This window comes from Strix aluco, chromosome 1 (genome assembly GCF_031877795.1).
Source record: "Strix aluco isolate bStrAlu1 chromosome 1, bStrAlu1.hap1, whole genome shotgun sequence".
Classification (NCBI taxonomy): Eukaryota; Metazoa; Chordata; class Aves; order Strigiformes; family Strigidae; genus Strix; species Strix aluco.
In genome coordinates, this window is record NC_133931.1 from 29,226,711 (window position 1) to 29,239,984 (window position 13,274).

The following is a 13,274-nucleotide window of genomic DNA, read 5'->3' on the forward strand; positions in this document are numbered from 1 at the left end:
TGCTGTAGTGCAAACTGAAGATAAGACAGAACAAGGCTATTTAAAACTTCACATTTTATCCTTCTGGCCCTCTCATTTTGATATTCCTTATCTGTAGCTTATCACTACAAGCATAATTCTCTACTCTCTTTTTATGCACAGATGCCTGAAAAAATCCACTTATTTTCATTCTGATGTGAATATAATTGCCTTAAACAGCAAAAAAACCAAAAACATATTTCCTGTCATTCATAGGCCAAACTTTCCACAGTACCCATAGAAGTTAACTTCACAGGCATCTACTTGGACCATACACATATGAATTCCATTATAATACAAATTTAAAGCTAAACAATGCCATATTTTTGTTTTTCAGGGAAAGGGAAAGGAAAGAGGACAAAGGAAGGGAAACAAAGGGAAGGGAACAAAGGGAAAGGACAAGGGAAAGAGGATGAGGACAAGGCATCAAAGATAATTTCACCGACCCCAAACAATCCAAACCTTCTCTTGCAAAGCATTGCTGTAATGTTTCTCATTTGTGAACAGTCACAAATCAGGCTAAATTTTAAATAGACATTTATAGCTTTGTTTTCCTCTATTTCATTTTTTTCCTTGCTCATGTGTGGAGGAGTATGTATTAAAATTTCTGAAATAGTATATTTTGCAGTTCTGTAGGTTTCATTACATTTTATGTCCTACAAATCAATAAAAATATATAAATAATCTAAGGTTAAGAAATATTGATAAAAGATGACAAAACTTATTAAGATCTATATAAACTGATTTTCCAAAAATTCATATTGTTCTTTTGTGAGTATTCTTTCTGCTTGAAACTGTAAGTACCAATTACAATCTCAAGTTTTTTATGCAGCTTTCTATCTTCTTTCCTGTATCTCTTGACTTTTCCCAGTCCCCTACCTCCCTCCTACCATCTTTTCTAATCTTTTTATTACTAGGAGAAGGCTCTTTCCATATGAAAGAATCACAGCAATAAAATCTTAAGCATTTTTAAAAATTATTCTTCTATAAATCTAAAATCTCTTCAGAAAGGCTATTTTATAAATAGGGAAACAGCACCTGAAAAGTTAAATCACTTTCCCAGGAATATGAAAATACTTGTTACATTTACATTTCTAGTTACCACAGTTTATCGAACATTGTGCTACACTGTAGGACAAGGCTAGCTAATGACTTCTGGAAGTCTGTGCTTTAAAACAGGAATCTAAAGTTTACAGTATTATTCCTCACACCCCAGATGTTTAGGGTTTTTGGTTTTTTCCCTGCAGTCAAATTGTTCTTGGAATCATCACCTTTCCTTTCTACCTTACCAATGTGATGTATTTCAAATTAGAAACATCTCACAAAATCTTCACAGCATGACAAATTTATAATCAGCTAAGCGATTTTCAGACCCTGAGACACTCAAGTACTCAGCACAACACCTCAGAAATTTTAATGAGCATCATTAGGGCAGACACTTATTCTACCACATGCACTGCAGTCTGGGAACTATTGAATGAGGAGTTTATGATCCTTATTAGACTCCAGCACATTTTTCTTCTCATGATTTTCATTACTTTAAAAATGGTTTGAAACCTAGCTCAACATGCCTACAGTTAACCTTGTAAAAGATGAAACCTGCCTTTGAGTTCAGTTCTTTTTGGATATTCATACTTTTTACAGATTTTATATCTGATTAGTATCTATTTCTTAAGGGATCTGCTTTCTTCAAATAATCTGAGAGATATGATGACACTGTCTGACTTTAAAATCTTTTTCATCAACAAACATATTTTATATATAGTAAATATTTTATAAATATATATTACATTGTTATCAGAAAATATTTTATCCTACTCTGTATTCATTGCTGAAGTAACGGTGTGCTTTTACACAGATACTTTAGCTTTGATAGCTCCTTTTATGTTTAGTCCACTAAAATCCCATATCAAATATATTCAAGACTCTATAAGATATGTTTCCTTTTCTTTCATATTTCAATTTCATCAACTTAAGTTATTTTCAGAATTATTAGAAAAAGCAGTTCATTATATCCCATGTAAACAAGAATTATCAAATAGCTAGAAAGATACAAAATGATTAACAAATATTTTCTAAGGAGAATTATCATCACCAGGGAAGTTATTTAACAACTACAGATTATTTGGTTTTCTTTAACGAGATTGACAAAGGTTCTGTATTCTTGTGTTCTGTAACAAGATATTTTTAGTTATTTTGCATCACAAAATTCTAATGAAAGACTTTAACACAATAATTCACTACTGAATTACCTTACCCATGTTAATGAAATGCTGAATTTAGACAATGTACATAAACATCTGCTATACCAGGCTTTAGTGCTACTTTATATACATAATTGGTTTCCCAGAGAGGTGGTTGATACCCCATGCTTGTCAGTGTTTAAAAGGTATTTGGACAATGCTCTTAATAATATGCTTTAATTTTTGGTGAAGCCTGAAGTGGTCAAGCAGTTGGACTAGATGGTCATTGTAGGTCCCTTCCAACTGAAAATTTCTATTCTATTCTATTCTATTCTATTCTATTCTATTCTATTCTATTCTATTCTATTCTATTCTATTCTATTCTATTCTTATTCTATCCTATCCTATCCTATCCTATCCTATCCTATCCTATCCTATCCTATCCTATCCTATCCTATCCTATCCTGGCACTGACTAAAAGTCTTCCTGAGTGCCACTGTGATATTTCATTCATACAGCTAATAAGTAGGTGCAAGATATAACAGTTTGGCTCTTTTTAAATGAAGTATCAGATAGGTATTTTATTTACAGCAAAAAAAGTAAAATATGTGAACAAAAAGTGCTGACAAAGGATTTTTTTTAAATCAACATGAAGTGAAAATCACTGTTAGTTCCTGAGCAGAATAAATGTGTGTGTATACAGCTGTACAATATTATTATCTCCTTACATAAGCATTTGTAGAGTGATCTTGAAAGCCTTTTCTGATGTCTAAAACCAAGGTAGAATTTAAGCCTATCTCCACAGATCCAGAAAGCTCTCAGTCTAAGGGCTTTTCAGCTATGAAGATGCCCTTTTTTATGGGATGCTGGCAAGGTGCAAACCCTCATTTGAAAGAAGATTTAAATTCATTGCTTAAATCCATATTACACACAAAATTATTTATGTACCTTTCATGGGTGCCAGTCCATGTGCTGTAAAGGAACCTCTGCAGAAATTTAATTTCTCCAGGGCAATCTAACATCTGGGCAGCCCCTTGAAAACCTAATATCTGATTCCTAATTAATTTTTATTCATGAAGTTTATGGGGGTATGTGGAATGTGTTGCTTGGGGGTTTTCCCCCAGGCTATGTAGCAATGTTGCTTGGGGGATTTCCTCCCTCCAGTATAGTATTTGTATGTAGGTTCTGTCCTATTTTGGCACTGATATTTTAAAGATCTCTAATAACATATTTATGCTATCACTGCCAACATCTGGCAACTGGCTAAAGCGCTTATCTCTCTCTGACTGTCACTTTGGAGATATACTTTCTGTTGTCTAGGTCTAAGCCAAGAGCTGGCTGAAAATGAGACCCACCATCCTGCAAGTCATGTGGCCTCCTGTTCTTGAGTGCTAATCCACAGAGCTCAAGAAAACATTTTTGAACAGTGAACAACCATATCAATGCTTTTATGTACATATATCAGATGAAGCCAGCTTTCCATTAGGCAACAAAACAAGCCCAGGAAAATGGACTATATAAATATATGTTATTACGGGAGTATGGGTAAATTTTTTGGACTGGTTCTAGTCCCTAGCTGTCCTATGGCTTCTTTCTGGCAGGACCCAAAGGCTTGTGCTTATTGCTGCACAAATACTTGGGATGGATGTGGAGCCAGTCTAGTCTGCCCTGATAGACCCCTGACAGAAATATGCTTACCCAAAAACAACACATGCACAGTCAATAGCCCAGTGACTAATGAGCCCTAATAAAGTCAAGTGCCATGGATCATCTGTGCATCTCTGTTGTTCACACAATGGTGACTGAAGCCTTGCTCTCTCTGTCCTTTCCTTTTAAAATTGTTCTGACTCATTATCTCATTTACAAAAAAAAGGTTCAGTCCACTGATGATTCCTGACCCATGTTAGAACTGACACAAAGGCTGGCAGTCAAATATGAGAATCAAAAACTTGGGTTTTAACCATTTCTTACATGAAAAGTGCAACATTAAAGCATAAATATGCAAATGCAGGAGATAAATTGCCATTTACACTTGGGTAGAATCTTCTAAAGCCCACTTCCATCTAGAGCACAAGTGATATGGAGTGGAATTGAGGAGGGAGGCACTGATTAATCTCCACTGGGACCTTAATTTGACAGTTGTAATAGAAAATAGTGGAGGTATATTATATTATATGTGTAAAATTCTGGTCAAAGACAGGCCTCACCTAAATAATTGCTAGTATACCAGTATTAAAGTGAAAAACATCTGGATTATTTTGAGAAGGAAAAAATCTTCAATATAAAACACTGTGTTATAGAAAATAAATGGCAAGAATAGATTACACTTTCAAGGATTTACATCTACAAACCGAAAAATACTTGTTTTGTAATATACAAGATTTTTTCTTATTTCATAGAGTATACCAAAAAAATCATAAAGCCTATCTGGTTAGAGACAAATTTTCATTTCAGGACAAGGTAACCATAGAGCATTGAAATAATAGAAAGTGATCTGGGAGGGACCTGAGAGATTACCTGGTAAAACTATCAGAAGGGACCCCATTTTCACAAGGCTTCAGCTCCAATACAGACCCCTGAATAAATGGCAGAGACTCAGAACTGATTAGCGTCCAGAGGCATTAATCTCCAGATTATCAACAGCTCGATAGCCAACACAGTGAGCTCTTCTGAGAATTTAACCACTTATCTGTCACCCAAATAGGAATAGAACATATTAGGAAAACTAGCCTTTGTTGAGTGCATTGAACACTTCTGCAATATTGTCATTAGTGCTTTTATTAGGATCAGAACCTTGAACTCTGCTTTGAAGTGAGCGGGAAGCCAACACAGCCTCAAAGTAAACGTTCACATCAGTCTTTGTTGCTAATGAGGTGTGTTCTGTATGCTGCAACAGCTTGAGCTTTTTTTGTAGCTATTACCTCTAAACCCAGGTAGATTAAGTTAAAGAAGTGCAGGTTGAAACTGAGGAGCACAAAAGACAAAAAAGAAAGGAAAAAACCTTCAGCTACGTAAAACAGTGCAAGAGGACAATATCCACACATCTGGTGAAAACAGCTGTCTCCAATACAGCATTCACACTGAGCACTTGACCATCTCTCACAAAACAAAACTTAGTGAATTGAAAAATCGGTCATATTTTAAAAAATCTGTATGAACAATTTTAGTTACACCCAGAACAAGGTTCCTCTAAATCACACTCCCCCCTCTTATAGTAGGGAGGGAGATGTGTAAAGCAACGTTAACTCTTAGAGTAGTCAATACCCAGTAGAAGGAGGAAATAGTCTCTTTTGCTCTAAACTGAAGTTGTCCTTGTAGTACCCTAGCAAATGAGCAGTGGTAAAGCATAATTTGTAATCTTGAAAAACAAAGTTGCTTCAGGCCTTTTAATGTGGCTTAGTCTAGAAAAATATTTAAAAAAGGAGAACACTATTTTCACAACATTTTGCAAAACCTGCTATTAGATAAAATCATTATTAAATTAGAGCAAACAAAATGTTTGAATATTTTATGTAAGAGCTGTAATACAAAGCATAATTTCTGAAAGATAGAGTGTAAATTTATTATCCTGATACAAACAATCCTGAGTTTAACTGCCATCACTGACAATGTGTTTTGAGGTCTCCAAGACACAATATTTCTGATATTAACAAACCACAACAGCATTGTGAGCAAGTTGACAAAGTACTGCTTATCTTTGTCTGCATGACAAGTAATTTCTTTTTTCCAGAAGGAAGAGTGGTGCAAAATACAGGAAATTACCAGTTCTGGAATTACAGGATGATACTAATTAGAACAATTCTAGTTTGTTTAGAATCTTACAGATCTTAGAGATCATTTTGCTTCCATTTGCAAATTCAACATTTTGGGATTATTATTAAGTGCTACAGCCAGTAATCATATCAAAATACTTCAGAGGTGTGGGAGTTTTTTCATACAAATCATGTAAAGTTTAATTTATACTTCATGATATTTCATTCTGCTCAGAAAGTGAAAAAAAAAGCACAACTATTTTTTTTTCCCTCAGATTACATGAGCAAAGAAATTTTCATTCTGAGCTTTCAGTAAAGGTCTTAAATAAATCATAATAAGCACAGAGGAAAATAAATGCATGGAAAACAAAGGAGAGGTTCCGAGTATGAGCTCTTTAAGTGTCAAGATTTTATATTCTGGTTTATGTCTTTTTCTTATAGGTATAATTGTATATCAATCTTTTGTATTGATATAACTGTATACTAATACAGTTGACATACAGATTGGTATAGTTATTTCTAATGTTACTGTGTTGAGTAGGCAAGGCTTTCCTGAAGTATTAGGAAAGCAGTCAAATGGTAGGAAGCAGAAGATTAATTCTAGGTGTGACAATCATCCCTACCAGCATGTCAGAATCCTCACAGAATCATTAAGGGGGTGGGGGAGAAGCTAAAGAAGACCTTGCAGAGGCCATTTAATCCAAATCTCTGCCAAAGGCATGTTTCTCCAGAATCTAAACATTCTCTGTTAGATGATTCTCTGAATTGGTTGCTTGTAAAAGTCAGCAGTAAAATTTCTGCAGTCTCCACAGAATAATGTGTGTTTCCTCTTCTGTCAGTTTAAAATTTTTCTGTAATGTGTAATCCAAATCATTCTTGCTGCAAATAAAGCTGATTATATCTTATTCTAAGAGCTATCGTCATCAAGAATTAATTGTTTACTTCATCTATAAAGTTCTCTTTTACATATTTGTGGTGGTTTGACCTTGGCTAAATGCCAGGTACCCACCAAGTCGCTCTATCACTTCCCCCTCCTTCCCCTTTTTTTTCTCAGCAGGGCAAAGAGGGGAAAGAAAATGAAATAGAAAAAAACCCAACCCTTGTGGGTAAAACAAAAGCAGTTTTAATATAAGCAAAGTGAAGCAAAGGTCCACGCACGGAAGCAAAAAAAAGAAAACAGATTTATTCTCTACTTTCCATTAACAGGCTTCTCAGGAAGCAGGGCTCCGATACGCGTAGTGGTTGCCTCGGAGGACCAAGGGTGACCCCATCCCCTTCCTCCTTTCTCCCAGCTTTATACTTGAGCAGACGTCATATGGTATGGAATAGCCCTTTGGTCAGTTCGGGTCAGCTGTCCTGGTTGTGTCCCCTCCCAAGATCTTGCCCATTCCATCCTACTGAGGGGGAAATATCGGAAAGAGCCTTGGTGCTGTGTGAGCACTACTCAGCAGTAGCCACAACACCAGTGTGCTATCAACACCCTGCCAGCTCCCAACATAAAACACAGCACCATGAGGGCTGCTATAGGGGAAAACCAATTCCAGCTCAGCCAGACCCAGTACAATATTTTATGACATATCATGTGTCCTTCCAGCCTTCTTTTCTAAAGGGTAAACAAATCCTGTTCTCTTGATCATTTTTTTAAAAAATTCAGTTCCTCTGGATCATTTCTGAGTCTAGTTTATTGGTACCCAAACCAAGTATCTCAGACCTACAGAAGGAGAGGGTCAGTCTTTGTCACAAGGGTACAAACTGGCTTGTACAGAGCTTTTTAAGACAGCTTTGCTGTTGAAACATGTAACACCAACGCTAATGAAGTTCCTGCCATAGCTAATTTACAGACACTTAACCGACCAGTCTAACCTGAGCAACCTGGTCACAACTATCTCAAGGATACTAGTTCCAGTAGGAAAAGACAAATATATTTACTCTGAGATAATGTTTGAAATATTCTGTAATAAATGCATCTAGAGAAAATGGAAAATTAAGTTCATTGAGAAAAACAAAATTAAAAATAACAAAACAATATTGAATTTACATTTCAAAGCTGAGCCAATAGAACAATCCAGATAATACCTATCACTACCATGACCTGCTAATGCTGTACTAAAATACAGTTATAAAACTGAAAGCATTCACTTCTAAGCAGCATGTAGACTGTTTAGAAGGTAAGTTCTAGAGTGGGTCTATTCCTGAGGCTGCTGCATGATAGTGATATTTTCCATTTATTGGAAAATCAGTGGGGCAGATTATGAAACTATAAACCCATCAGACCAAATATCTTGCATCAGTGAATATTGTGTACAGTAGATAAAAGTGCTGCTATTGCCTAGCACCAGAAAAATGAATGCCTACAATGGAGTTTGGCACCTAAATGAGAAATGTTAATTTGAATGTACTGCCATTAAATTAAACTTCACTTTCCTTTCACAAGAAACTAGTGTTTCTCTCCTCTAATATCTTAGGCTAAATTGATGTCACAGCTAAATCACAGCTCATGGTTAGGAGTCACTGAGTAAAACGCTACTGCCCTAAGCTTGATCTATTTATTTTCATGCCTGGTCTTTATCTGAAGTTAGTCAAGAGTCACATTTATTGTTCTGCTGTGAAAGGTTATAAAAGAGTGCTGAGATTATGTATTATAAAGCACTTATGCACTTAAAGTCTTATTTAGCGGAGAAGTCACTGTTCCTTTCCTATTAAATGTGCTAGGACAGGGCACGTTTCCATTATATGCATATGTTCACCCACATTCATCTAAACTGGAAGGCTTACTGAGTCCACTAGGGAGAGAATATTGTTCCAAGGGCATTCATCCAAAGGAAACCCTAAAAACCAAATATAGGTTCAACAGAAACTGCACTGAGATAGGCTGACATAAAACGGTACTTCACTTGAGCCAGGGCAATTCAACAAAACTGGCTTCAGTCTTGGCTCAGATGGATCTTGATAAATTCCTCCTCCCAAGCCACTTGCTCCTGCACTTGTCACAGAATTCACTGCTTCACTTTGACAATATAACCATTTGGAAAGTTGTGTTGTAATCTAACTGACTTTTGGTAAAAATCATCTACATAACTTTCTTAACGGTTAAGAACAATCCAACATTTCCTATTTGATAAGATTCTTGAATTCATGATTCTTTAAAACATTTTTAGGAATTCACTGGATATACATTCCCATTGTCCTGATATATGGTATAATGTTTTTGCCTAAGACTTTGAAGTGTCTGGATGAAGAAAATTTCCACATATATAAAATGAATAAGAATTTAATCACTTTGTTAACTAACACTACTCACTGCAGCTTCTACTGAGATAAATTAAGAAGCCTCTGTTGTACCTGTGAGTTTCCTGTTAAAATGTGTTTTAATGATAAGTAAAAATAATTTTTTTTTTTTTTTAATGTTTGTTCCCAACTCTATACATCCATGGAAGAGCCACTAAAGAATGCTTCCATTAATATAAATTCAGTTGATCAATAACCTTTTTATATATTGTGGAGGCTAAAACTGGATTCCAAACTTGACTGGGGCTGAAGTTGTCTTTCTTGGATACAGGACTTCATCTGCCCTTGTAGAATTTAGTCAGGTTACTGTTGTCCCATTCTCTTAATTTGTCAAGGTCCTTTGAATGGTGACCCTGTCTTCAAGCATGTTCACAGAATCACAGAATCGTCTAGGTTGGAAAAGATCTTGAAGATCATCCAGTCCAAACATTAACCTAACATTGACAATTCCCAACTACACCAGATCCCTAAGCGCTATGTCGACTCTACTCTTAAACACTTCCAGGGATGGGGACACCACCACCTCCCTGGGCAGCCCATTCCAACGCCTAACAACCCATCCTGTAAAGAAATGCTTCCTAATATCCAGTCTAAACCTTCCCTGGTGCAATTTGAGGCCATTCCCTCTTGTCCTATTGCTTATTACTTGGTTAAAGGACTCATCCCCAGCTCTCTGCAACCTCCTTTCAGGTAGCTGTAGAGGGCGATGAGGTCTCCCCTCAGCCTCCTCTTCTCCAGACTAAACAACCCCAGTTCCCTCAGCCGCTCCTCGTACGACATGTGCTCCAGACCCTTCACCAGCTTCATTGCCCTTCTTTGGACACACTCGAGTAATTCAAAGTCCTTTTTGTAGTGAGGGGCCCAAAACTGAACACAATAATGGAGGTGCAGCCTCACCAGTGCCAAGTACAGGGGTAAGATCACTTCCCTGTCCCTGCTGGCCACACTATTTCTGACACAAGCCAGGATGTCATTGGCCTTCTTGGCCACCTGGGCACACTGCTGGCTCATGTTCAGCCAGCTGTCAATCAACACCCCCAGATCTCTCTCTGACTGGCAGCTCTCCAGCCACTCCTCCCCAAGCCTGTAGCACTGCTGGGGGCTGTTGTGGCCGAAGTGCAGCACCCGGCATTTGGCCTTATTGAAACTCCTACAGTTGGCCTTAGCCCATCGCTCCAGCCTGTCCAGATCTCTCTGCAGAGCCTCCCTACCCTCGAGCAGATCAACACTCCCACCCAGCTTGGTGTCATCTGCAAACTTACTGAGGGTCAATTCGATCCCCTCATCTAGATCATCAATAAAGATTTTAAACAGGAGTGGCCCCAAAACCGAGCCCTGGGGGACACCACTCATGACCGGCCGCCAACCGGATTTAACTCCATTCACCACAACTCTTTGGGCCCGGCCATCCAGCCAGTTTTTAATCCAGTAAAGTGTGTGTTCATCCAAGCCACGAGCAGCCAGTTTCACCAGGAGAATGCTGTTGGAAACGGTGTCAAAGGCCTTACTGAAGTCAAGATAAACAACATCCACAGCCTTTCCCTCATCCAATAAGCAGGTCGCCCTGTCATAGAAGGCGATCAGGTTTGTCAAGCAGGACCTGCCTTTCATAAACCCATGCTGACTAGGCCTGATCACCTGGTTAACCATTATATGACTTTTAATGGCACTCGAGATGACCTGCTCCATGACCTTCCCGGGCACCGAGGTCAGACTGACAGGTCTGTAGTTTCCTGGATCGTCCTTTCTGCCTTTCTTGTAGATGGGTGTCACATTTGCCACCCTCCAGTCCAATGGGACCTCCCCAGTTATCCATGATTTCAGATAAATCATGGAAAGTGGCTTGGCGAGCACATCTGCCAACTCTTTCAGCACCCTTGGGTGTAACCCATCTGGTCCCACAGACCTGTGTGCATCCAAGTGGTGTAGCAGGTGTCTGACCACCTCCTCTTCAACTGTGCTGACCACAATCTGCTTCCCCTCCCCATCTCCCAGCTCATGAGGCTGGGTGTCCAGAGAACAGCCAGTTCCACTGCTAAAGACTGAGGCAAAGTAGGTGTTGAGCACCTCAGCCTTTTCCTTATCCTTAGTTACCATGTTTCCCTCTGCATCCAGTAAAGGAGGGAGATTTTCCCTAATCCTCCTTTTGCTGTTAACGAATTTATAGAAACATTTTTTGCTATCCTTAACAGCTGTAGACAAGTTGAGCTCTAGCTGTGCTTTGGCTCTCCTAATGTTCTCCCTGCATAGCTTCACTACATCTTTATAGTCTTCATGAGAGACCTGGCCCCTCTTCCAAAGGCAATAGATTGTCTTTTTGTTCTTGAGATCCAGCCAAAGGTCCCTGTTTAGCCAGGCTGGTCTCCTTCCCCGCCTGCGTGTTTTTCAGTACACAGGAGCAGCCTGCTCCTGTGCCTTTCAGACTTCTCTCTTGAAGTATGTCCAGCCTTCCTGGACTCCCATATCCTTCAAGGCAGCCTCCTAAGGGATTTTGTTAATCAGTCTTTTGAAAGGTCAAAGTTAGCCCTCCGGAAGTCTAAGGTGGCAGTTTTATTAACCCCTCTCTTTGTTTCTGCAAGGATTGAAAACTCAAACATCTCATGATCATTGCACCCTAGACAGCCTCCAACCTTTATTTCCCCCACAAGCTCTTCCCTGTTCACAAGAATCAGGTCCAGGAGGGCACCTTCCCTGGTCGGCTCACTCACCAGCTGTGTGAGGAAGTTATCCTCCACACATTCCAGGAACCCCCTGGATTGTTCCCTCTCTGCTGTGTTGTGATCCCAGCAGATATCCGGGAGGTCAAAGTCCCCCACAAGAACAACGGCAAGTGACCACGAGATTTCTCCCAACTGTTTATAGAAAGCTTCATCCATCTCACTGCTTTGGTTGAGGGGATTTATAGCAGATTCCCACAGCAAGATCTGCTTTATTAGTCCTTAACCTGATCCATACACTCTCAACCCCTTTATCACTATACTTGATTTCCGAGCTATCATAGCATTCTCTTACATACAGGGCCACTCCACCACCTCTCCTTCCCTGTGTATCCCTCCTGAAGAGCTTGTAGCCATCAATTGCAGCACTCCAGTCATGTGAGGCATCCCACCACTTTTCTGTTATAGCTACTATGTCATAGTTCTCATGCTGCATTATGGCTTCAAGCTCCCCCTGTTTGTTGCTCATACTGCGTGCATTGGTATAGATGCACTTGAGATGAGCTAATGAATCCAACACCTTTTTGTGAGTGTGGGCCCCATTCCCTACCAGACCCTTCTCAGGTACTTCCACGGTTCCTAAACATCTTTCTCTTCTCTCAAATGAAGTTGCAGAGGGAGAGCCCTCACCAGTCCACCATCCTTCAAGCTTTGGCATGCTTCCCTTGAGCTTGTTCCTAACAGGCCCAGTTATCTCCCTGTCCCCCCTCATATCTAGTTTAAAGCCCTGTCAATAAGCCCTGCCAACTCCTGCCCCCATATTGACTGCATCCCACCCAGTGTGGCTTCATCTTCATTTTGACAGGTGTCAATTCTCTCTCTTTTTTCCAGGAGGATACTGATAAAGAGATTAAGCAGACCATCAGTTCCCATGGACTTCCATGAGTTGATTTCTTTCAAGAGATCTCACTTATTCCTCTTCCATTACCAGTAATTCTTCTCCTTCTTGAACCCTGTGTCTAGGCACAAAGACATAAGAAATCTTGCTGGTGAAGACTAAAGCTAAAGGACATCCAGTACTTCAGCCTCAATTGTGATTGCTATCACTAACACACCTGTCTCATCCAGTAGTAGCCCCCTATTTTCCTTGTCTTTTTACTGATAATGTAGCTTTAGAAGCTTTTCTCATTGCCCTTGATTTCCTTTACTAGTTTCATCTCTAGCTGATCTTCAATTTTCCAGCACTGTCCCTATATGACAGTGTTTCTACATTCCTCCTTTGTAGCCCATCCTCATTTGCATCTCATATATATAACCTTTCTGAATTGGATCTCACTGCAGAGTTGCCTGCTTAGCAAGTTTGTTTCCTGATATGA